The sequence below is a fragment of the Melozone crissalis genome, unplaced genomic scaffold (genome assembly GCF_028551555.1).
Source record: "Melozone crissalis strain CALT ecotype California unplaced genomic scaffold, PUWL_Pcris_2 ptg000013l_1, whole genome shotgun sequence".
In the NCBI taxonomy this organism is placed as follows: domain Eukaryota; kingdom Metazoa; phylum Chordata; class Aves; order Passeriformes; family Passerellidae; genus Melozone; species Melozone crissalis.
This window is the reverse complement of record NW_026535791.1, coordinates 38,775,722-38,799,553: the sequence shown is the minus strand read 5'-3', so window position 1 is coordinate 38,799,553 and position 23,832 is coordinate 38,775,722.

Below are 23,832 nucleotides of genomic sequence, written 5' to 3'. Positions count from 1 at the left end.
GCAAATATTTGTTAAAGTTATGACATAAAACTGCCTGAAAATATAACCTAGATGGTAAAGCAGATTAATGAAGCTACTATTCACAACAAAATTTTGTCACACCTTCATTTAAGATAAATGATGTTAAATAAAACCATTAGTTAAACTAAAATAGTGATCATCATGACCCATTCATAGGGGGCATGATGTTCACATTCCTGTAAGGCTGAATGAGAGCACCACAACACATCAGAGGACTTTTGTGCTTTTATTGTATAGTTGCCTTAATTCCAGTCACCAGCTCACAATCCAGACTGGAAAGGTTTTGGCTAACAAACCAACATGATGGCTGTGCTTTGACTATACACAGCAAGGGAAGAAAACCAGATAAGGGAGTGAGAAGACAAAGAGCATCACCAGTCCTTAAATCCCACCTTGGTCCTGTTGTATGAAGCTGGGACAAACAATGAGAGTAAAAAAGAGGAAATGGAACACAAGGGGGCCTGATCTGCTCCCTTTTGTAGTTAACCTGGTGCATCTCTCTTATGCGAACCAGATTTTCACACTTTTGTTCCTGCAAGCACAGCCAGCCCTCCTCCAGGAAGGAGCTGGGAACTTGAGACTGAGCACAAGTCTCAAGGTGGAGCAGGAATGCTCAGCATAACCCTGCCCCAGCTGCACAGGACCCTCTCCTCTGATCACACCTTTCCTAAAGCAATACTCAGAATATTTGAGACAAAATATGCTTAGCTTTGGTCCTCTACAGTGACAATTTCACCTATCTAAGACTGATTAATGCATATTAATACATTTGTTACATGGATCAAAATCTTCAGCAAGACATTCTGTTAAAATCATGGTGTTCATTCTTCAGTTTTTGATGTTGAGGATCTGTGTCTGTCTTTGGTTCCTTTGGAGCTAAATTTATTCTGTATTTCCAGCAGGATATTCAGGCCCAATAAGTAATAATAGGTTGTTTAAAAGGGTTTTGCCACTGGAGAGTCTTTTCTTAATTTTGTATACAGTATTTAAACCAAACAAAAAGTCCTGACCTAAGTTGAGTAGCTAAAAGATGTTCTGCCATCACTAATTTTAATCTTATATTTAGCTACCATAAACAGTGAGCTATTGCCAAAGAGAGTGGCTAGCATAGCTAATTGGCTTGAGATTTAAAATTATAACAATAATTGTTGTGTACTTCTTGTGATTAGTTTAATTATCCCCATTTCCTCTGAAAGCCTCAACATTAATTCCCATTGACTGTAATGTTAATTACTGGCAGGGGCAGAGATGTTCAGATGCTGGCTCATGCTGCAAAGTGAAGTAATTGATAACTTCAGCAGGCAGTTCTCTGCTTTAGAGAAATGAGATCATAACGTGCCATTATTTTCCTTTTTTCTTTTTTTTTTTTTTTAATATGGGCAAAATAAAGACTATTACTGATAGCAGTGAGAAAAGTGTTAAAATATGTTTTCAAATACTTGGCAGGCCTTTTTGGGGTGGCAGAAGGGGGCACAATTAAAGGAAAATAATTGCAGCCTAGATAATTTCATTTTGACTTGCTACTCCATTACATTCCTTACACCCCGTCACAGGCATTTGTTTCTCATCCTGACCTCAGCACTGACCAGAGAGGCAGAAAGAATCTCGCAGGTTCAGCAGCGCTGCTATTGCTGAATATCCTGCTGTCTCCCAGAGGGAGAGGTGTTCATTTGAGATTTTAGAGAACAAGAGCCTTTTCATAACCTCAATTACCACAAGGTCAATCTGCAACTGAGCGTTCAAGTGGCACTTAGATTGCCTGGTAAGCAGCTGTGGCCCAGAGCGATGCTGAAACCAAGCTAAACTGTCCTCGGTGTCTATCTGTTAATGACAGGAGTGAAAGAGAATCTTTCTGATAATTTGCTTTTTGAGGAACCAGGATTTGATTCTCAAACAAGTAAAGCCTTGTCAAGATTAAACATTCATTTGTAATTCATAACAAATGTCTCTGTTTCCTTCCATCCTTCAGTCATATAAACATATGTATGCATGTGTATATATGTGTACATATGCATAGCTACATGCACTATATACAAAGCGTTTTTCTCTAGGCAACAACTTCTATATATTACAAAATTTTGAAATCATTATGCATGCATTCTGCTAGCGATGAATTTATATTACATTTTTTGTGATAAATATATTTATGCTCTGACATGAGATTCATGCATAAGAATTGAAAATTACTGTGCAGGTGATGGCAATCTGTCAATTGATTGAGAATCTTTCAATCCCTTCAACTTTTATTCTTTCAGTAAGGTCTCACTGTAGGTCAAAGTACAGTAGGAAAAACAGAATTACAGTGTGATGAATAAAGCAATTCAGCTAGATCAGAAACCAGTGTTCATCATGGCAGTGCCCAAACTGGAATGTTCTAAATCAAAACCCCAAAATGAAACCAAATGGTTTAAATTAGCACCTATTACATGTCTTGGTAAGGCACTAAATATGTTGTAGTCTCCACAATTTGAATGCTTGTGATGCATTAGAAACATACACATTTAAGCAATAGCAATATGCCAACTCTCTTTGATCCTCCTTCAGAACTCTAAGCCCTTGCTGACAGTTACTTAAGGCTGACAACATTCTGGAAAAAATTCCAAGTATTATTGCACACGGGGATTGTATTCTATTATTTTTATATCTTGTCTTTTTGTTGGTTTTTTTTTTTAAGAAACTTTCCAGTACCTCTTTTAAAAATCTAGCTAGAAGATATGCTGATAAAACTTCTAATTTTGTCAAGGATTAAGCAAGCCAAAAGATAGTACTTTGTACTCTCTGCTGCCTGTACTTCATTTGGCCATAACTTTTACTGAAACTCAGCTGAGGTTTATTGGTTTATCTCATCTAACTTCAGTCATCCTTGGAGTAGAAATCTGCACCTGCAAAAGTTATCGAGAGTTCTTTTGCAGTCAGTGGAGAAAAACAGGCATTACTAAAGGTGATTCATCTCGTGATGAAGCTGGCATCCAAACCACGGCAGATTAATCACATTCCAGAAGTTAGGTGAGATGAATCCCAGCTCTACAGACTTGAATAGTAGTTTTGCCACATAATGTGACTCAGAGCTCACATAGTCATGACTTCAAGTGAGGCGTGAGCCTAGCTCACGCCTGTGAAACACAGAATGAGAATTTTGTACTGCAGATGCTGAAACTGACTGTGGTTTCAGCTTCTTGAAATCAAATAAATATCACATATTAACACATAAAGCATCTGTGTTTTTGTGAACAACGATAAAGCATCGCTGTTCCAGAAAACAGTAAAAGACTTAGTGAAACTAATACAGAATTGAGATACAACTGCAACCATTCCCATGTTACCTTCAGAATTTCCTCTCTACTTTCTCTTTTTATATCTGTTAGAGTTTCTCTTATTTGAGAAACTTATTCATCAGTTCCTACCTAAAATAAGTAAATAAAAAGTAGGAAATAAACCCAGCTTTCTTCCAAAGCCCTGTCTGGCCTGGGACTCATATTGTCAAGTTTTGCTGTCTCATAAGGGGTGTGCATGGCAACCTTCTTAGAGCATGACGTGGGGAGCAATGTATTTCCCCTCCCCTCAAGAGGTCAGTACATATTTGTCTACTTGTTTCCACACTTTGGCTGAAAAATAAGAGTTTTTTCCTATTCTCTGTTCCTTCGGATAGTCCTTGTACTGGTTTTCTGGCTAAGCAGTTCTACAGTTTCTTTGATCCACAATATAGGAAAGAGTGGAAGTTTATCTACCTCCACACTTATCAAGCATTTGGTTTGAAAGCAGTTCTGTGGGAGATTTCCAGCAGTTTAAGGACAGTAGTTAATCCTGACCATTCATTTCTGAATTAAATAGACTTTTATAAAACATAAGCACAGTTTATCTTTTTACAGAAAAGATGCAATGTTTGTTTGGGGTTTTTTAAAATAATGAATACAATTCTTGCGTGCAGAAAAGGATTCTGAGATTTTACCTCACATAAACTGAGGTAAACACCAGATAAAACGCTTCATACTAGAGAAATCAGCTTAAGAAAAAAGCATTTGCATCAACACTATCAAATTTATTGGTTTGGGACAGGGATCATGAAACCAGTGATGTTTAGACTGCTTTGTATCCACTGTGCTAGATCCCTCCAAGAATTATCAGCTATGTCCATACAATATGGCCCTTGGATTTGACTCTTCTCTTGTTTTTAAGTGGGTCATTCAAATAATTTAATAATCATGACTAGTTTTATTGTCTTCATTTTTTTCAGTTCAAGTTGTTTGTAACAATTCCAAACCTGCAATGCAACTAGACACTGATATTTGTATACTATAAATCTCTGCCTTTATCTTGCATATACTGAAGTATGGCAGGAGATGATCTCTGGGTTAAATAGGAGGTCAAAGCTTTTTGGGATACAGCTAGAAGTTACTTGAGAAAGCACAGCCCTAGAAATTATCTATCAAAGCACATATACTATGGAATAGGGGACCCAACTGCCATGGAATGCTTTGTGCCTGTAATATTGAAGGCCTTTCAGATCCTCAGTAGATTTGCTTTACTTGTTTGCTTTATTTTTTCAATCTTGTTTTCACAGTTTAAGATATCAGCAAAACTTCTTGAGTAAATTATTGGCTGATGCATACATTTCAGTCTCTCATTGAGTCAGATACATTTTTCCAGTTTATTATTGTTACAGTTTTAATATTTCTGAGGTTTTTGTTTTGTTGTTTTGGTTTTGATTTGTTGTTGGGTTTTTTTGTTTGTTTTTTTCTCAGACAGGAATATAGAAAAAGCTTCTCATTATTTTTCTTGATAACTACTCTGAAATATTTTTTCATCAAAAATGAGGAGCTTTCTGTCGAAGCTATACAGCTTTACTGAAAAATAATTAAGAGGGGGTATGTGGCTAACGAATTCTGTCCCAGAAGGCAAATAACACAGATGATAATTATACCAGCACCTTCTCTACAAATTCAATAAAATGCTTAGCACAGCCCATCTCTGTGCTGAGTATACTAAAACCAAGTGGAACCCCTGGGCACTGCAGGACACCTGATACCATTCACTGTCGTTTATCTTCCTTAGTGTCGAAACTTTGTAAAACCTGGCAAAACACACACACACAAAAAGAAAAGTCAGATAAGGAACTGATAATTGTCAAGGTCAAAAGGACTGTTATTCTTCTTTAAAGCTGTCAGCAAAAATAGCATTTGCAAGCTCACTTCTTTTTGTTTGGCTTTGGTTTTTTTAGCTTTACATTTTGACATTTTAAAAGCCCATGTCTAGATTTTCAAGTGAGTTCTTTCCCCAGTGGAATTAGAGCTTTAGTTATCAGTGCTGAAGGACAATTATATGCAGAGACGGTCAGCTGGATCAGTTTACTCAAGTTCTAAGTGACTATTTTCCCATGTTTCCAAAAGAAGGTGATTTTTCCCTCACTCTTGATTGAAGTGTACTAGTACCTGAGTCTTAGTGTGTGCTAGGAAAGCACTTGGTACATGTGGGACCTGAGAAATCTCAGAAAGTTCACATGGTCTTCAGGGAATTATTATTCTGTAACATGCTTGGCAATGTCCATCCTAATGAAAGCAATCCTCCCCCTCGATTTTTACAGTGACTCCTGAACTTGTGATGTATATTTTTTCCTTTTGACACTCTCTCTTGTTCAGTTGGTGGCTAAACATATCAGATTTGGCATTTTCATAACTCTAAATAAAACGTAGTCCATCTCCTCACAATTTGCAGTTTTTTCTGCCCCAAATACAAATAAAAAAACAAAGAACTTCCTTTTGGGCAGTTAAAGACAATAATTTAATGGTCTGCAACCATGAGACTCATATCTATTCCTTAATTATCAAAAATATATTCTGATTTAAGGAAATACTAGACAGTGAGGTAGCCCCTCTAGCAAGTATAATAACCACCAATTTATCAGAACAAAACCTATTGCTGTCAAGGTAGCTCTAATATTGCCCTGTGGCAGCTGTGTTGAGCCAGTGTGAGTATAGGGATTATGAGGACAAAACACAACAGCAGCATGCCCATGCTGTCAAACCACTCTGCATTTAAGCCTGTTTGCACCCACTCCTGTATTCATGCTGCCACTTCCTACTTTTACTCTTTCTAATTATTTTGTATAAATTGAATGAAATTTGAAAGGATGAAATATCCCATCTGAATCTAGTGAAGATTTTAAGGTGCATGCTACTGCATAGTCCAGTGTTTCAGAGGCAGTCATTCAAATTCCCCTAGTGAGAAGAGGAAATTAATATAATTTCTCATGTATGAATGAGAGTTTTGCTCTTATTGCCTTAGGAGATAGTGATGGCACCAGAGCTGGCATCTGTTTCTTGCACACAGAGAGATTTAGCAAGATTGTTCTGGGAACATCTACTATAGCAAGTACATGGACACGATAGGAAGATAAATATTTAGTTTGCAGTTCCTTAGGGACCTTGAGCATAAGGTAACCCATCAATTTTTCAAGCACTGGCAAGACTTCTGGACATTCCAAGAAATACGCTTTTTGGATGCTTGGAAAGTTTTAATACCAAGGACTGAAAGCTCTTATGTATGCAACAAATAGCAATCAAGTACATGTTGCATCGGAAGTTTGCACTGTGTTTCATAACTAGATAGCTGTGATGTATGGAAAATCCACCTCTCCCACCCTCTGAGTATCAGCTTCTTGCCCAGAAAATAGGCATAATAACAACATATTATCTGTGGAATATTCATAGAATCACAGAATTGGAGAATGCACTGAATTGAAAGGGCCCCAAAAGGATCATCAAATCCAGTTCCTGGCCCTGCACAGGACACCCCAAGAGTCACACCATGTGGCCAAGAACATTGTTCAAATTCTTCTTGAACTCTCAGGCTGGTTCTGTGACCACTTCCCTGGGCAACCTGTTCCAGTATTACTAGGAGTGGTTTTTCATCTGTCTTTGAAAGCATAGCTTGAATCTCATTCACCTGTAGGAATAAAGCTCTAGCTATGCTATTTATGTTTTCAATATTTAAAACAACACGGATTGTAAAAAAACAAGTAAACAAAGAAAAGTACCTCTGCTTTAAAAGAATTACATTTGAAAATTAAACATTGTTTGTTAATGATTTTTTCCTTTTCTGAGGAATGTGAACTTAGAAAGAGAAATAAATAAATATTAATTTTTTTAAGAATTCACAAAATCACAGAAAAAGCTGAGTCAGAAGGAACCCAAAAGGATCGTGGACCCCAGCTCCTGGCCCTGCACAGCACCATCCCAGAGGATCACTCTACGTGCCTGACAGCATTGTCCAAATGCATCTTGAGCTCTGTCAGGCTGGTGCTGTGACCACTGCCCTGGGGAGCTGTTCCAGCGCTCAAAACCCTCTCGGTGAAAAACCCTTTGCTAGTATCCAACCTAATCTGCCCTTGACACAACTTCAGGCCATTTCCATGAGTACTGTCACTGGTCATGAGAAAGAAGAGACGAATGCCTACCCCTCCTCTTCCCCTCATGAGGAGGTTGCAGACTGCAATGAGGTCTCCCCTGTGTCTTCTCCAGGCTGAACAGACCAAATGCCCTCAGCCACTCCTCATATGGCTTCTCCCCATATGGCTCCTCCTCTTCACCACCTTTGTTGTCATCTTTTAGACACTCTCTGATAGCTTAATATTTTACATTGTGGTACCTAAAATTTCACAGAATATTCAAGGTGAGGCCACGCCAGTGCAGAGCAGAGCAGGACAATCCCACTGGTGCTGCTGTGCCTGATGCCCCTCAGAACACGCTTTGGCCCTCCTGGCTGCCAGGGCACTGCTGACTCACATTCAACTTCCCATCAACCAGGACACCCAGGTCCCTTTCCATGGCACTGCTTTGCAGCATCTCATTCCCAGTCTGTACCGTACATCCAGGGTTGGCCCAGCCCAGGTGCAGAATCCAGCACTTTCCCCTGCTGAATTTCATATGGGCTGTGATTGCCTGACCCTCTAATTTATCAAGGTCTCTCTGCAGGGTCCCCCTGCCTTCAAGGGAGTCATCAGCACCTCCCAGTTTTGTATTGTCCATGGACCTGTTTTGTATTCAGTTAATATTCTTGCGAAGATGGGGAAAAAGCAATTGTACAAGTAAATTAATAACTCTAGTAGAAAGCCAGAGTCATAAAGGATGTTGGACATTGCAATTTAAATAACCATATCAAAATTATGTTTAAACTTTATTTTTTCTAAATATTTTTAAGTTCATTACAAGTGCTTGCATCACACCTATTTTACAAACACTTTCTGAAATCATATACATGACTTTTTTTTTCAGAAATGTGCATATTTACACTCACTAAATAAAGAGAACACCTCTTTTTTTCTGGCACAGTTTATTCTATCAGGTTAACCAACATAAGCTATGGAGTCAAATTAAATCCTTGCTACCCGAGGGATGACATCTAAGCTGGAGTAAGTACCATTATAATTTAACTAGCAAATGTGGTTTTTTTAATTGTCTAGTACCAACTCTTTCCCACCTGATTAAGGTACAAGAGCCACAGTGTGTTATGTTTATTTTCATGAGGTGGCATAGTAGTGATTTGTTCAATTGCAACATCCCAGAGCTATCTTGAGAGTGTCTATGTGGCCCTTGGTAATTTTTGCAATTGCTTTTGTTTGCCCCATTTGTTTAGCTTCAATTGCAATTTTTCCTCCAGGAGTTGTCACTTTTCCAATGAATAGCCAAGACTAAGGTTTTACTTTGTCTGTGTTTTGGAAATTGGTGGAAGCTTTACAATATGCAAGCAGACTAAGCATTTGGTTACAGTACATTGGCTAGGTGTTTGCTAATTCTTGTTTTCTGGAACGGTTTGAATGTAGCCATCTTTGCATTTCTGTGAATAGTACAAAAAAGCAGGAAAAAACCCTCAACTCTATATATGTCTGTGAATACAGATATGTAGAGCTTACCTTGAACACTAAGTAACAGGATAAAAATAATTTAAATTTTTTTTATTAATAATAATAGTAACAAAAATAATGGTGAAAAAAGTAGTAATGAGAACAGCCTAATGATATCCAGATTAGAATAATGTGCAGAAATGCAGTATAACTCAAAAGTAGTTTTAAATCCTTTAACTCTCTCTAAATCTTTTTCTTCAGCAAGTATAAAAGAGAAAAGAATCAATACTCCTCCATTATAGCTTCTGGACATCTTACTTCATGGTAAAAAAGGAATGACTAACAATTTAACTTACTTGAATAGAATATATTTCTGGGTTTGTACATGTATATTTGAGACAAATAAAAGTATTTTTTTGTTTCCACTGACAGAAAAGCAAAACAGAACTTCACTGGTATGTTATTATGCTTTGCTGTCTCTAGGAATCAGAAAATGCAATATGTTTCATGGTACCATTCAAAGCATCAAATCAAAAGATCTTTCTTTACTCCATTGTATTTCTAGGATTCATTCAATTTAAGAAAGAGATAACAAAGAAGTTCAAAATTCAAGATTTCAGGAATTTATCACTACTGAATATTTTATTTTTCTGCTTCACAATATAATTATGCTATGACAACACAAAGTGCTGTATCCCTGGAAATCTAAGTTGTAACATTAAACCTCAACTTTGTACAAGTGCAAGTAGTTATACAGTGTTCAAGGTGATGACAAGTATTCTGCATTTCCTGTTAAATATTTCCTTTGGAACTGACTTTTTTCTTTTTTTTTCCTATTATTTTTTAATTATCCTTTTTTTCCCCAGGTAGGTTTGGCGCTTGGTGCCCATCGCTTCTTTATTTTGGAGTATATAGTTTAAAGTATCATAAACCAGAATGTATAGTCTGACACACTAATGCTGCCATATGGCGGCATGAATGTCATCTCTTAGAAGGGGCACTTTCACCACAGAAAGATTAGGAAAGCACTTGTTTACAGTAACATAACTGCTGTTTTACTCTGTTGCACTGAGAAGAGCAAGAGTTAAATTATCTGTGCAGACACTGGATGATTTGTTGCTATGAAGTCCTTGGGTCAGGTTCCTCATTGAGGGGAGCTGCAGAGACTTGTCTCATATACAGTAATGACTCTGGAGCAGCTATTTTACTGCCTAGAAGAGTGAACAATGAGGCCTCTGGGAACCAACTCAACCTGGCCTTAGCTCACTAACAGAGCTGAGAACAGCTTAATTTAGTGCAATCATAATTTGCATGATTTTTCTTCTGCAACTTCCATTATGTAAAATTCTCCTGTGAAATAGCTAGCAAAAACCCCACTGGACAGTGCAGGAAGAGAGATAGAGTCCATATCTAATTTTCTTGAAGTTTTGGAAGCAATCAATTTTATGTAAAAGAAAATGTGGTTTTTCTTAGTTGTTCCTATAGCTGCAAAAATTCTAGAACTCAATCAGAAATAAAATTTTGAATGAAATCTAGAATGGCTGGGATACCTATGTGACACTTTTAATTAATATAACAGTCTTTTTCCATTAATCATGTTTCTTGAAAATGTACAATTTGTGATTTTCCTGCCAGATCAGTTCTAATCCATAGCTCAGATTTGTTTAGTTATCACTATGGAAAAAGCTGTCTACTTCAACAGCATTAGAAATAAAATGCCATGACACAACAAACCTCCACCATCCTTAAGATTTTAAGAACAGTACCAAACATTTCAGGGAGATAAATTTTATGTAGGGATAGGTGTAATGGCAAAAAAAAAAAAAAAGTTTTGCTAATCATGAGCAGCGAATTACCTTTCACATTAATTGGACACATTTCTGGTGTAGTAAATTAATACAAATGGGTAAGTAAGCAGCTATGAGGAGGTCCCAAATTAGTATGAAGGATATCAACTATTTATGCAACTATATTTTTCCTATTAAGCTAACAACCACCTAGACCATGTGGGCACATTTCAGATTAATTTATAGAGGTATAAATCTCAGATAACACTGTTGTAAATCTAGAGTAATTCCAGCGAGCACAATGAACTTACTTACAGCTTGCATTAGTGTAATTGGGATTGGAATACAGTCTGTATTGCAATAAGGCACCAAGTATGTGGCAAAAATTCATTTTGCTGGAGAAAAGCCTCTTAAGTTTTCCACTGAAATTTACTTCAGAGGCCAAATAAGTGTAGAGCTGTCTGCCTAATCCCAGGATGGACTAAGTAAATTTATACTGCGCTCTTTTCACAGAGCTGTTCATTGTTAATGGCAAATTCACTTGTGTGTGCTTCTAAGAGACTGCCTAATTCATACACCGTTTAAAACAGAACCACTGCTGATAGCTGTAATTAGTTACATAGCAACCCCTTCTCCTGCTGCTGCAAGAGTGAGGCTGCTAGTCCAACTTTGTAACAGGCATGTACCAATTAGTAAAGCCTGAATCTGGTCCAGTGATACTGAAATGAAAAGGTAGCAGTTGAGAAAGTGAGTTTACTTTTTTTTTTTTTTTTTTTTTGATCTTGGAGGTATTACATTTGCAATTAGTTTGCAAAAATAATCTGCAAAAGAATAGTTGTATCTCATTTTGGTCCTTCTGGATTGTGCTGTTAAATACACTTTATGTTTCATAACACTACAGTTATTGGAAAAGGCTCAATGATAGAATAATGGTCTAGTATAGGACACTAATTTGAAAGCATTTATCAAGTCCAATGGTCTGCTTTATTCTTACTAGTCTTCAAAAGATTTATTCTCAAACAGAAGAAAAAATTCTGAGATCTTAGTAGTAGGTGTTCACAAGATTAGAAATCTAATCAATGTTGGATTTTTTCCTTCTTTCTATGAGTATAGAGGTAATTAGCTTGACAGCTGAGGAGGGATAACATCAAGAATTCACATCTATTTCTCAAGCAGAAAATCTCTTTTCTTCATTAAGAAGACATTTATTTTGCTGATCCTTTGAGTTGCTTTCTATTCATTTCCTAAATTCTACATGGCTTTTCCAAGTATTTGACATATATTTTGCATCTATCTATAGTTTAGTGCTCTGCATTTTGCAATGTCAATTTTCAGTGTTTTTTCCAAGTGGCTACTAGAAAATGAAATTTATAAATCAAAAATTAGACTAAGGTTTTTTTAGGCTACATTTCTGACTTCGTTTGCAAAATATTTTCACACCACTTTTGCCACAAAATCTAGCCAATACAATTTTTCCATGTGAATTCCAGCTATTTTGAAAAGCCTAGTGAATAAGTTCTTCTGAATAAAGCTTCTGCATTTTGTATAATCAAATACTCTTGCATTTGATCCTAGAATTAGCAAGGGATGGATGCTTTGAAGGTTTTTAGAGGAACCTTATGCGCTCATAAGGTGTCTGTTTCAGGCATCTAAGTCAGATGCCTGCCATTTCTCCATAGTCATTAGTAGTTAATGAACCTTAAAGTTACACAACCAAACTAGATGATTCTGAAGTAATCCTTCCAGAATCATGTGTAGGATGGGCAATTGGTCCTCAGAAAGGCTGCTTTCCTTCGCTTTGCTTATTTACTACTAGCAATTTGCATTATTTTGTATTATAAACATAATGCAGCTCTCTCTCCCACTTATTTCAAATGTATCTAAAAAATCCAAATTCTATTTTGTAAAATACAAGTTTCTCTGGGAAAACTCAATACAAATGATGCAATGCATGGAGAAGAAACCTATTGTGTCTAAGTCACAATGCATCAAGGTCTGAGAAGAAAGTTTTCCATGAGCAGAGACAATATGCTTGTGGTAAAATGTGTGTCAGTCTGTGAATTGTGTAACCTCCCATGGGACTTCCTTGTCATCAGTAAGTCAGAAGAATGAAATTAGCATGATTTCACTCAGTTGTGGGTCTTTTGATTGCTTTCTTTTTAAGATTATCCTTTACCTGTTGTAACTCTTAAAATTTCAGAGGTATAAAACTGTGTTTGAAAGAATGCTACTGGGAAGACCCATGTGTGTTATATGGGATGTGCATGAAGGCATTGCTTGTGAAAAGCACTTGAAAGGACCTTTGCCAGTGCAGTTTATAACTAAGCTAGCACATTTCTGTGCACTTCTTCTTGGTTATAAACAAGGTAAGTGTTATCCCAGTGGACACAGTGATTACACCAACCAGCTCCCCCTTCCTCTATCTCCCCCCTCCCTCTCACACCTCACAAAAAAAAACTCCCAACCAAAACCAAAACAAACAATCCACTTTCATGTACCAAAACCTGGAATCCTAAAACTGTCATTACAAAAAGGTGGTATATTTCCTGAAGCCCAGGCAGCTGACACTGGGGTCACTCTCTTTAATCATGGAAAGAGTGGGGAGTGGCTCCCACCTGGAGAGAGAAAGGAAATAGCATTCCTGTCATCCCGGATTGTTTAAGCATGTTGCTGATACAGCAATGCTATTGACAAGCAGCAGCTGTGGAGGGGGCTCTTGTTATTCCTGTATCTCCACTTGCAAAGAATTCCTCAAATACAGTGTTGTGATTTTATGGAATGAAAAATATGATAAAAACGGACTGATCTTGCTTAACATATGAAAGAACTGTCCTTTACATAGCAAGCATTTTCTTTCTAAATTATGTAAATCATTATGTTTTCTCTCTACAGATGAAAAAGAGTAAGAAAGTTTCCTACAAAAAGAACCAGATTTTGAAATGCCTTAGCTTCCTGGAAGCACTTTAGGAAAAGCAAACAAGTATACCTTTGCACTTGCAAAAGCCTGTAGCCTGTATGGAGAAATGTGGTGACAGCAAAGAAATTATATCTCTGACAGGAAATAAAGAAAAATAAAAAGACTGATATAGACTATATAGAATGCATGCTGAAGCTGATGAATGGCAGAACACAGACAATTTTGGAAGACCGGGTACAGATAAATTCAGTTCAATCAGTAAATGGAAAATTTGCTGCATTGATGAGAACAGTACAAGAGCCTAAAGAGACTAAAACAGAAGGAAAAAAACCCTGAATTCTCTGAGAATCGAACTCTGAGAGGATCAAACACTATAGATGGCAAAGGAGAAACTACCATGGCTGGCTGCCAGGGAAATTGCTTTAGTTTTGTTTTATTGTGTTTCCTACTTTATTTTGCGCTTTCATTTCAAGGGCAGAAAATGAGGGGGGAAGAATGTTAGAATCAGGACAGTTTGAGGGATTTTGTGCCTCTTGTTAATGAAGTTTTTGTGATTGTTTAACTGTATTCTATGTTTTGGCCAGCTCTTAGAAACTTTACTCTTCCAGAAATTATGTATAACACCCATTTTCATATTTTGAATGCTAGTAGAGATCTTGTTTACATTATTAGAGCAGTGCTAAAAGATGCAGAAATAGATACACAGTCAGTGGAGATAGGGTCCAAGAATATTTAGCTGCTAAAAATTAGATTCAATGTTCAATGTATGTACAATCAGTAGCTTTTCCAATGTCCTATCCAAATTGGGTGATTTTCCACAAATCTATGCCTTGTATTCCAAAAAACTGAAACACAGGAGAAACTCTTCAAGTAATATTTTTAAATGGTTAAATAAAATTTTCTCATATGACTTGGTTTCATTTTAGTGTTCTTCTTGTTTTCCTATGCAAAGTAAAAATGTTAGATCAAAGGCAGCCTGAAAATCTTACATAACACATTTAGGCAAGGCTTTCCTCTGAAACCACATCATTAAGAAAGTAAGATGAGACTGACCAGAATGGGTTTAGGAGCAGTGAGTAAAAGGATTTGTTTAATGAAAAATAGACTCTCAACATTTCTCAATTAAAAAAACCAAAGTAAACTGAGCATTCACAGTTATATTCATATGAAGTTACATGTAACTTTTAAAAATGTTTTTAAAAGAAAGTTTCAGACAAATTTAGCGACAAATAATGCCAAAAGTCATGTGTAGGATGAAAAATGTGTTATAGATATGAAAAAAAGGGGTACTAATTGCTTTTCCATGAGAATTAGATATTTCCTAGAGATAATATATAGTAAGGACAGCTAATGGTTTATTTATGAGAACATTATAAATATGTGTCCTTTTTATATACTGCTTTCTTATTCACTTCCACTGATTTATTTTTTAAGGCTGTGTGTGTTTATTCTTTTTTAAAGAAATATATACAAGCTGGTAAACAGATAACCATATTCTAACACCAGCATCTTGAGTGGGGGTGGGAAGCAACTCCAACCTCCTCTGTGCACAGTCAGCATGAGCCCATGAGGACAAATGGTTTTACTTATTCACACACTAGTAAAATCCTCCCTGCAGAGCCAGGTTTAGCAGGGTCTAATTTTTGTGTTTTATTTTTGTTTCCCACAGATGTTGAAGATGCTAGAATGAGAAGGGCCTTTCCTACTGGGAATTTTAGACAGGCTTTTTTTCTGTAAACTGTAGTATTAAAACATAAAAGAGAGCAAGACAGAATATTTACAGAAAAAAAAAAAGCAGGAGAAAAAAAGCTTTTTGTCTGAAAAAGGCCAATTACTTGGTTAGTATTAATGGTACATAGTTATATGAGTGTTAATTCCATAGACTTTCTCTTCACTTTCTTTTTCATTTACATGGATAAAATCAGCAAACAACTTGGAGATGTTCGCACGTTCAGCTCACTTCAGATTTCTCAAATGTAGCTGTCTGTATCTGAGCCTTTAATGACCACCTCCTTCTGTATTAAATGAAGATAAAAGGCCTAATGAAGAGTATAATACTTTAGGGCCACTTTCAATATTTACTTTAGGACATGAGTAATCTTACTGTATAAGTCTTGTGTTTTTTGACACATAACTGTCAGGAGTGCAGGTGATTTGCTAAGGCATGGGTATCTGCATTCTAACTTCTGGGTTTGATAAGAGAGATCCTGCCCTTGACATTCACCTTCTGGCCACAAAGAATGAGTTGCCTCAATCCATAAAGACAATTCAGGCAGATGAAAAGGAAAGACAGCAAAATAGAAAGGCAGTACTAGACCAATTCAAAGGAAGGCAATATCCATCAAAGCAGAGATGGTCACAGAGACGTCTCTCTGAGTCACCAAAACATATCAACTATCTAACACGGAAAAGAAGCAATCAAAGCAGTCTTCACAGGAGTACATGCAGTAGAAGAAGAAACAACTAGAAATTGTATCAGATAATGGAAGACAGATGTTTTTAGAAGAACTGCAAATTAAGCAAACCTATGATCCCTTTTTGTCAGGGTGCTATTAAAAAAAAAAAAAAAAGAAAAAATAGAGGAAAATGTGAAAAATAATGGAAAAATGGTTACATTTTTTAAAAAATTCCCAAATTTCCTAAAATTTGCGGGCTTTTATGACATACCTAAGACCTGATGAGATGCATCCCAGAGCCCTGAGGAAATTGACAGATTTAGTTGCCACAGTACTCTCCATCATATTTGAAGAGTCACGGAAGCCAAGTGATCTCAGTTACCAAAGAAAAGGAAACATCACATTCATTTTCAAAAAGGGGGACCCTGGTTACCAACTACCATTCAGGTTCACCTCAGTATCTGACAAGATCTTCCAGGAATTTATGCTGAAACATGTGGAAGACAGGGAGGTGATGAAAGACAAGACATGGCTTCAAGGGCAAATCATGCCCAACTAAGCTAGTGGCCTTCTCTGAAAGAATGACTGTATCAGTGGACAAAGGAAGAGCTATTAACTTCATCTCCCAAGAGATCTGTAAAGCCTCTGATATGGTCCCACATTATATTCTTACCTCTAAACAGGAGAGGCACTGATTTAAGTTATGGACTGTTAAATTGAATAAGGCATTTGCTGGATGGTCATGTCGAAAAAGATGCAGTTAATGACTCTAGGACAAAATGGAAACCAGTAATGTGTTGTGTCTCTCAGGAATATATTCATGGATCAAGTATAGACTGGGACCAGTACTGATTAACATTTTCACCGGTGACGTAGGCAGCGAGACTGAATTCACCCTCTGCTAATTTGTGCATGACACCAAGCTGTGTGGGGCAGTCAATTAGCTAGAGAAGGAATACCATCCAGAGGGATCTTAGGAACTGGGCCATGGAAACCTCATGAAGTTCGACAAGTAAGGTGCTACACCTGGGTAATGGCAATATCAATACAGTCAGGGGGATTTGAGAGGGGTTTTGCCTTGTGGAGCAAAACCTGGGGATAGTGGTGGAAGAAAAATTGAATGTGAGCCACCAAGGTGCACTTGTAACCCAGAAAGCCAAACATATTCTGGGCTGCATAAAAAGAAGGGTGGCCAGTAGGCTAAGTGAGATTATTTATTCCCTTTTATCCTGGTTTGATGAGAGGAGTACTGTGTCCAGCTCTGGGGTCATCAGTACAAGATAATGGAAGACAGATGCTTTTTCTTTTTTTCATGGATCTGATTGAGTTGAAATAAAGAAGGGCCTTGAAAATCATGAGGGTTTTCTTGTGCAGAAAGACTGAGAGAGTCAGAGGTTGGTCTGACTGGAAAAAAAAGAAGGCTTCATGGAGGCCTTCAGTGTATAAAGGAGCTTGTAAGAAAACTGGATACTTTTTAACAAGCAATTTCGGGACAATGGATTTAAACTGAAGCAGAACAGATTTGACATTTAAAAAAAGACATTTTTTTACAATAAGGGTGAAAATAAAATAGAAGTGGTTGCCCAGAGAATGTGGATGCCCCATCCCTGGAAGTGTTTTAGGCCAGGGTGGATGGAGTCTCCAGTGGAAGATGTTCTTGTCCATGACGAAAAAGTAGACTAAATGATTTTTGAAAGGTCCTTTCCAACCCCTAAAGTTCTATAATTCTATGAAAACTATTGGGGTTGAAAGTTTCAGTTTGAAAAACAACTACTCCATAGTTCCTATTAATGTAGCTCCTTTTCTGTAAATTCTCTAAGCTACTGGAAATAAAGTTCATGTTTTCTTTTCTTCACATCCAAAAATATAATTCTCAGAAATTTTTAGAGCTAAAACATACATTTTCTATCCTTCAGTGTCTTCTTTTTGGTTTCAGAATCACTTCATATTTGTTTCTTCTTTAAGGTCTCAATTAATTGTATTTAGTTTCATAAGTATTTAGAGCGTCTACATGATTCAGACATTATCAGCTGCTACAGAAATGTGATTAAGAATAAGTATAGGAATTAGAATAGGAATAAAAGTAAAGGAAAATAAATATTAAAATATGAATGTATCATATTCCACTGTTTAATTGTTTTTGCACCAACATCTGAAAAGTGAGTTGAATTTTCTAGTTTGCTCTGGAAATTTAAGGTCACTTCAATGAGACGAATAATTGTAAACACACAAAGATAAGGGTTGGGTTTTTTGCTTTTGTAATATTATAGAAGTGAAAATCAGCTGAAATATGGAGGTATGTGTTCAGTTCATTATTTTCAACAAAATAAGCACTACAAAATATGTGGATTTATAAGGAGGGGCTGGGGGGCCAGAGGTGGAAGCAAGCAAGACAGAAAAAACACAATCCTACCATGAAAAACATACAAATAAAGAGGCCTTTAGCTTTACACCGGAGGGTGTCAAATGTAAAGCTTGATTTGAAAAAAGGGTACACATCAGAGAAACAGAACTTCAGATGTAGTTCTGCTTTCCCTGGGTCAAACACAGGTCCTGCAACAGAAGGAAAAATTAAAAGCCGTCTCAGTTGGAATGAATTGTGGGGAAAAGTCAAGCAACATAAAGAACTTGGACTTTCATTGACTTTGAAAACAGTTAGAAAAACCATTACTCCCCATGTCCTTTTCACAATTGTGCTTATTACCACAGCAGACCTTCAGCAACAAAGTTCACTCTGCAGAACTAAGACAGTTGGTTGTCCCTGGTCAGAAAAGCATCAAAGAGCACAGCTGAACTAATCAGGCACATCTTAACATTTGAGTAAGAGCAAAGAATTTGTTTCAAGTCCTGAATCTGGTTTGATGATTCATAGATATATCAGTTACACCCAAATGACAGAATTTTACCAGTGTCTGAACTTCATTGAGATTTCTGAATTTTTTTTCAATTTTCTAATTCAACACTGTGATGGTTTCTCAGTTTTACTTTAGCGATATTCAATAAAATACATCTCTATTGAGCTGTTTGTCTCTTGTTGCTTCCTGTTAAGACTTTATTGTATGACTCACTGGTTTGGCTAATAAACAAAAAATATTTTTAAATACTTCTGCTTGAACTGTACAAAGTTGTTCATATTATTTTTATAATTTATAAATATTTTCCTTAGTTAAAAACAACAAAAATTTTTCTATTATTCTTAGAGAGAAACTAAACCAAAGTATATGTAACCCTATATTTGAAAGACTGTGGATTTGCTTTAGATTCTGGAATACCTTTATTTAGAAATATTGTTGTGCTCTTTGAAGGGACACACTAGAGGGACAGGACACCATCTGGAGAGACCTTGAGAGGCTTGAGAGGTGGGCCTGTGTGAACCTCATGTGTTTTAACAAGGCCAGGTGCAAGGTCCTGCTTGTGGGTCAGGACAATCCCAGCCACAGATACAGGCTGAGTGGAGAATGGATTGAGAACACTGTTGGGGAGAACGACTTGGGGTGTTGGTGGACAAGAAATTCAGCATGAGCCAGCACTGTGTGCTTGAAGCCCAGAAAGCCAAACATATCCCAGGCTGCAGAAGTGGGTTCAGCCGGTTAAGGGAAGTGATTTTCCCAACCTGAGCTCTGCTCTGGTGAGAATCCACCAGGAGTACAGCATTCAGCTTTGGGGTCCCCAACATAAAGAGGGTATGAACCTGCTGGAGTAAGTCCAGAGGAGGGCCATGAAGATGATCAGAGGGCTGGAGTACCTCTGCTGTGGAGAGGCTGAAAGAGTTGAGATTGTTCAGCCTGGAAAAGGAAGGGCTCAGAGGAGACCTTCCAGAACTTCTCGGTACCTAAAGGGTGCTGAGACAAGTACCCCTGTCTCAGACACAAGAGAATTGGAGAGGGACAACATATGCATATCTAAATTCAGCTGCATGAAGAAAAGGTAATGAATGTCATGATGAAAGAATTTCATGCTTTCCCCCAATGAGTAGGGGCATACCTTCTTGTGGGGACATATATTTCCTACTTGCTGCAGAGTAGTGTGTCTCCAGCATCCTACCTTGAGTATGTAAAGTCAAGGAATCAGAAAGAACCTGCAACACTGATGCTGATGCTACTGTCACAGGAAAATGGAAAGCATGGGAATATTTAAGGAAGAAAGCTAAGCATTATGTTTAAATCACATCTGCAGAAAAATGGCTGCAATGTTCAATGATAATGTTGTTTCCAGTCTTTTATGAATGAAAAAAGTAAAGCATCCTAAGCAGCACCACTGTTATTTCTAGTAGGATTCTGTAAGGACTGGTACTAACCAATGATAATCACAATTCCCTTCCAGTTCTCTGGAACTAAGTTTGAAAAAACACACTCTTGATAAAGTTTTCGGATGACATAAATATTGGTAACACAGTAAATTGCTGAGCAAGACAGTAATCACACTGAGTTATTGAAAGTACTTTATGACTCTGACCCATTCAAAGAAATGGCTTTAGATCAGCTAAATGCATAATGATGTTTTTAAGGAATGAGTAACAGCTTCTGAAAAAGAATAATTCTGAGAGCTATCCAAAACACAAAGTAACAACCTGAGTTCCCATGATAAACTTGTGACAAAAAGGCTTATTTTGATCTTTTGCTGTGTAAGTAAGAAGAACAAGGAAATACTGCTGAAATGTATATCAGGATACGGAAGTCCTTCTTGTAAGCATATTTTAAAAGTGATATTGAAAAGGCTTACATTAATGAAAAAGAAAATTCCAAAATTTAACAATAATTATTCTAACGAGGAAAAAAAAAAAGTCTTTCAGTCAAAACCCTAATAAACCTAACCCATTTAATTTACATATATCAGCTGAAAATATAAATGATAGAAATTTTAAGGATAACGGATTTTTCAAGTTGTGCAACAATATTTCAGCAGCTAAGAGGGGTTCTTTGGCTCCTGGCATTCTCAGTTCAGGACTGAATAGTTTCAAAAGCCTATTGTAGCTGGATACATGCTACCAAACACTTGCAAGGCTGAGGAAATACCAATGCGCACTGGTCACCCCCAATTTGAAAGTATGGGCCTTAAGAGCCCTAATCCTACTGAACCAAACTAAAAATATTTGCTGTAAATTTGATGCAAAAAGTAAAAATATAATATGTTATATAACTGCCTCAATAGTTATTTGTATGGGAAAGCTTTTACTGCACGTTGATAAAATGTGCTTTATAAAATATTAATTATGGGACCACAGTAATAGCTTTGTCTCTGTCATTATTAAATTTATTCTTTTATTGAAATTTTCTTGAAAGAAAAAAATAATCCACAGAACAATTCAATCTCTCTATCTTTTATCTTGTCCTCTTGTTTCAGAATCTAGCTTTTTTTTCCTCCTCATTGTAGATGTTATCATTTGAAATGTATTTCATACAGCTGGTTTTTTTATGGTATCTTATTTGGTATTTTCTTCCAACTTTAGATCTGTTCCTTCTTCCCCTTTTTTAATTAAAAGGATTTATTAGCATCTCTAGGCATGTGAGGTTTTTTACCAAATATTTATCCTCTGAAACAAGTTCTAGTCCTTATCTTTACATTGTAGAAGTATATATTACAAATTGCAGTAAGCTTTTGTTTTACAGAAAGAATTAATCTAAAAAGAGCAATGTACGATGAAATGTGCTTGGATCCAAAACCAGAATTTATCCACCATAATATTAAGAGCCTCAGTTTTCTCACATTCTTAAAAGCTGGAAAAGGAGACACAACTGGTTGTGAAATATCCTTATGATATACTCAAGCCTGAAATTCCTTTTGAAACATAGAAATATAAATTATCACTTCATCTCCCAAAGCTATTAATTTATAAGTGGATGTGTTTCCTTCTTCATCACATTTTAATTGGAAGTAGTGTATTTTATGATTTTTTCTAAGCTAAGTATTCTCAGTAGATGCACATGGGATCAGTTTCCTCCTATGATTTCAGATTTGGAGAGTTTTTTTCAGTGTCACCAGACTCAAAGACAGTTGTAGGTGGGACAGAAATGGAAACACTATCTTCCCTGAGATGCTGCCATTTATGTGTAGAGGGCTGAAGGCTTTGAAGAAACTTGATTGGGAAAACTCAAGATCTTTAAGGAACTAAACTGTGAGCAGTGAGCTTTTCCAGCCACTTAGGCCAACACACATTTATTGTAAGTTCTTGATTTGGATCTAGCCTTGTATTTTAGGTGAATCAAAACTCTGCTTCTATTGGAAACAGGATGAAATAGGAGGTTTAGAGGCAAATTCCCAAGAAATTTTTCCCAACCTACTTTTTTAGAATTTTTCTCATAAACATTTTAAGTTACACATATGTATCTCTGTCCTTTGCTTAACCTCTAACCTTCTGCATGTTTTCAATTATTTAAACATTATCTTGCTTCCTCACCCCAGTTCTGGGCACCAGAAGAGTTCAGTCAGGAAACACAAGAACAATAAATTCCTAATTCACACAGGAAGGAGTTACAAGGCAATCTTCCATACAAAGTTTCCCACTTTATTTAGTTATGTGGTACTAAAAAATCAATGAAATTTCTAGAAAGAAATTGTATTAAATTAAAAGAAGTGGTGACTGATAAATAAATATAATTCTGAATTAAAACAGATTCTTCAGACATACCAGATGCATGTGTTGACTGGTTTTGATGGAAACTTGACATGCTAAGACGTCCCAGCATGAATGCTTTCTCTGTGTCTTTAACCAGACTTTGTATGAACATAAATCTCAGTCTACCACATAGTTTGAGATGTAAAGTATATGGCATGGAGAAGTGTAATACATACAGCAGAAAAAAGTTCCTCCAACACTTTTTTGCATTACCTGTTTAACTCTACATTCAAACATACAGTTTTCTTGTTTTTTTAAATGCTGAGAGCAATTGTGCACACATGCATCTAAGCTCCCTGCTGGCACAGTGATAACCTGCAGAGAGATATTTACTTAATGCTACACTGAGCAGATGAAACACTCTAGACAATAACAGCTTCTCCTCCTGAATGTAAACAGGAAAAAATCTTATAAGTGGTCTGTACTCTTCAGAAACTCTTTTTCTACATTTGGATAGACTGCAACAATTTTCTCTCATAAATGATTTAGATTTCATAAGAGGTTCAATGCAACTTTGCCTATTTTCTTCAAAATAGGAAGAAAAAAATGCTCTCATATACTTAATGCATATGTTGAATATGAGGAAATATAATAGGATATAAAAAATAAAGCTTAGGGAACTGTACACAACTCCCTCTGTTCCTTTATGATTTTAGATAAAAGTAAATATATATTTAAAATTATTTTTTCACATAAAAGAATCCCAAGTTTTCTGGAGATGAAAGTCAGATGAACTTCAAGAAACAATGTTTGGCCTTGGGTAAAATTCAAAGCTTTATTCAGGATTCTAATTTCAAGAAGACTAGTTTTATTCTTAAAGAAAAATGAACAGAACACACTACTAGAAGCAAGGAGGGGTTTTTAGTTGTTTTGTTTGTTGGTTGGTTTTTGTTTGTTTTGCTGTGTTTTGTTTGCTTGTTTGGGAGTTTTTTGGGGTTTTTTCTATAAAGAACTACAAAAGAAAAACAGTACAAAATATCAGTGTAAAGGTAGCAGTTTTTTATATAAAACATCTGTCAATGAGCAGTAAAAAAATCCAGCTCCACTGAAATCAATGGTTAAATTCCCAACTAAACATTCCTAACAAGGAATACCAAAATTTCTCTCTTAATAAAGAAAGTCTTTGGAATTGGAAGTGTTAAAAAAAACCAAAACCCAAAACATAGATTCCATGGAATGAAGTTACTTGAACCTCTTAAGGAAGCTGAATTCAGGGTCTCTCTAATTCCCTTATCTAGCAAATTAAAATGCACCCA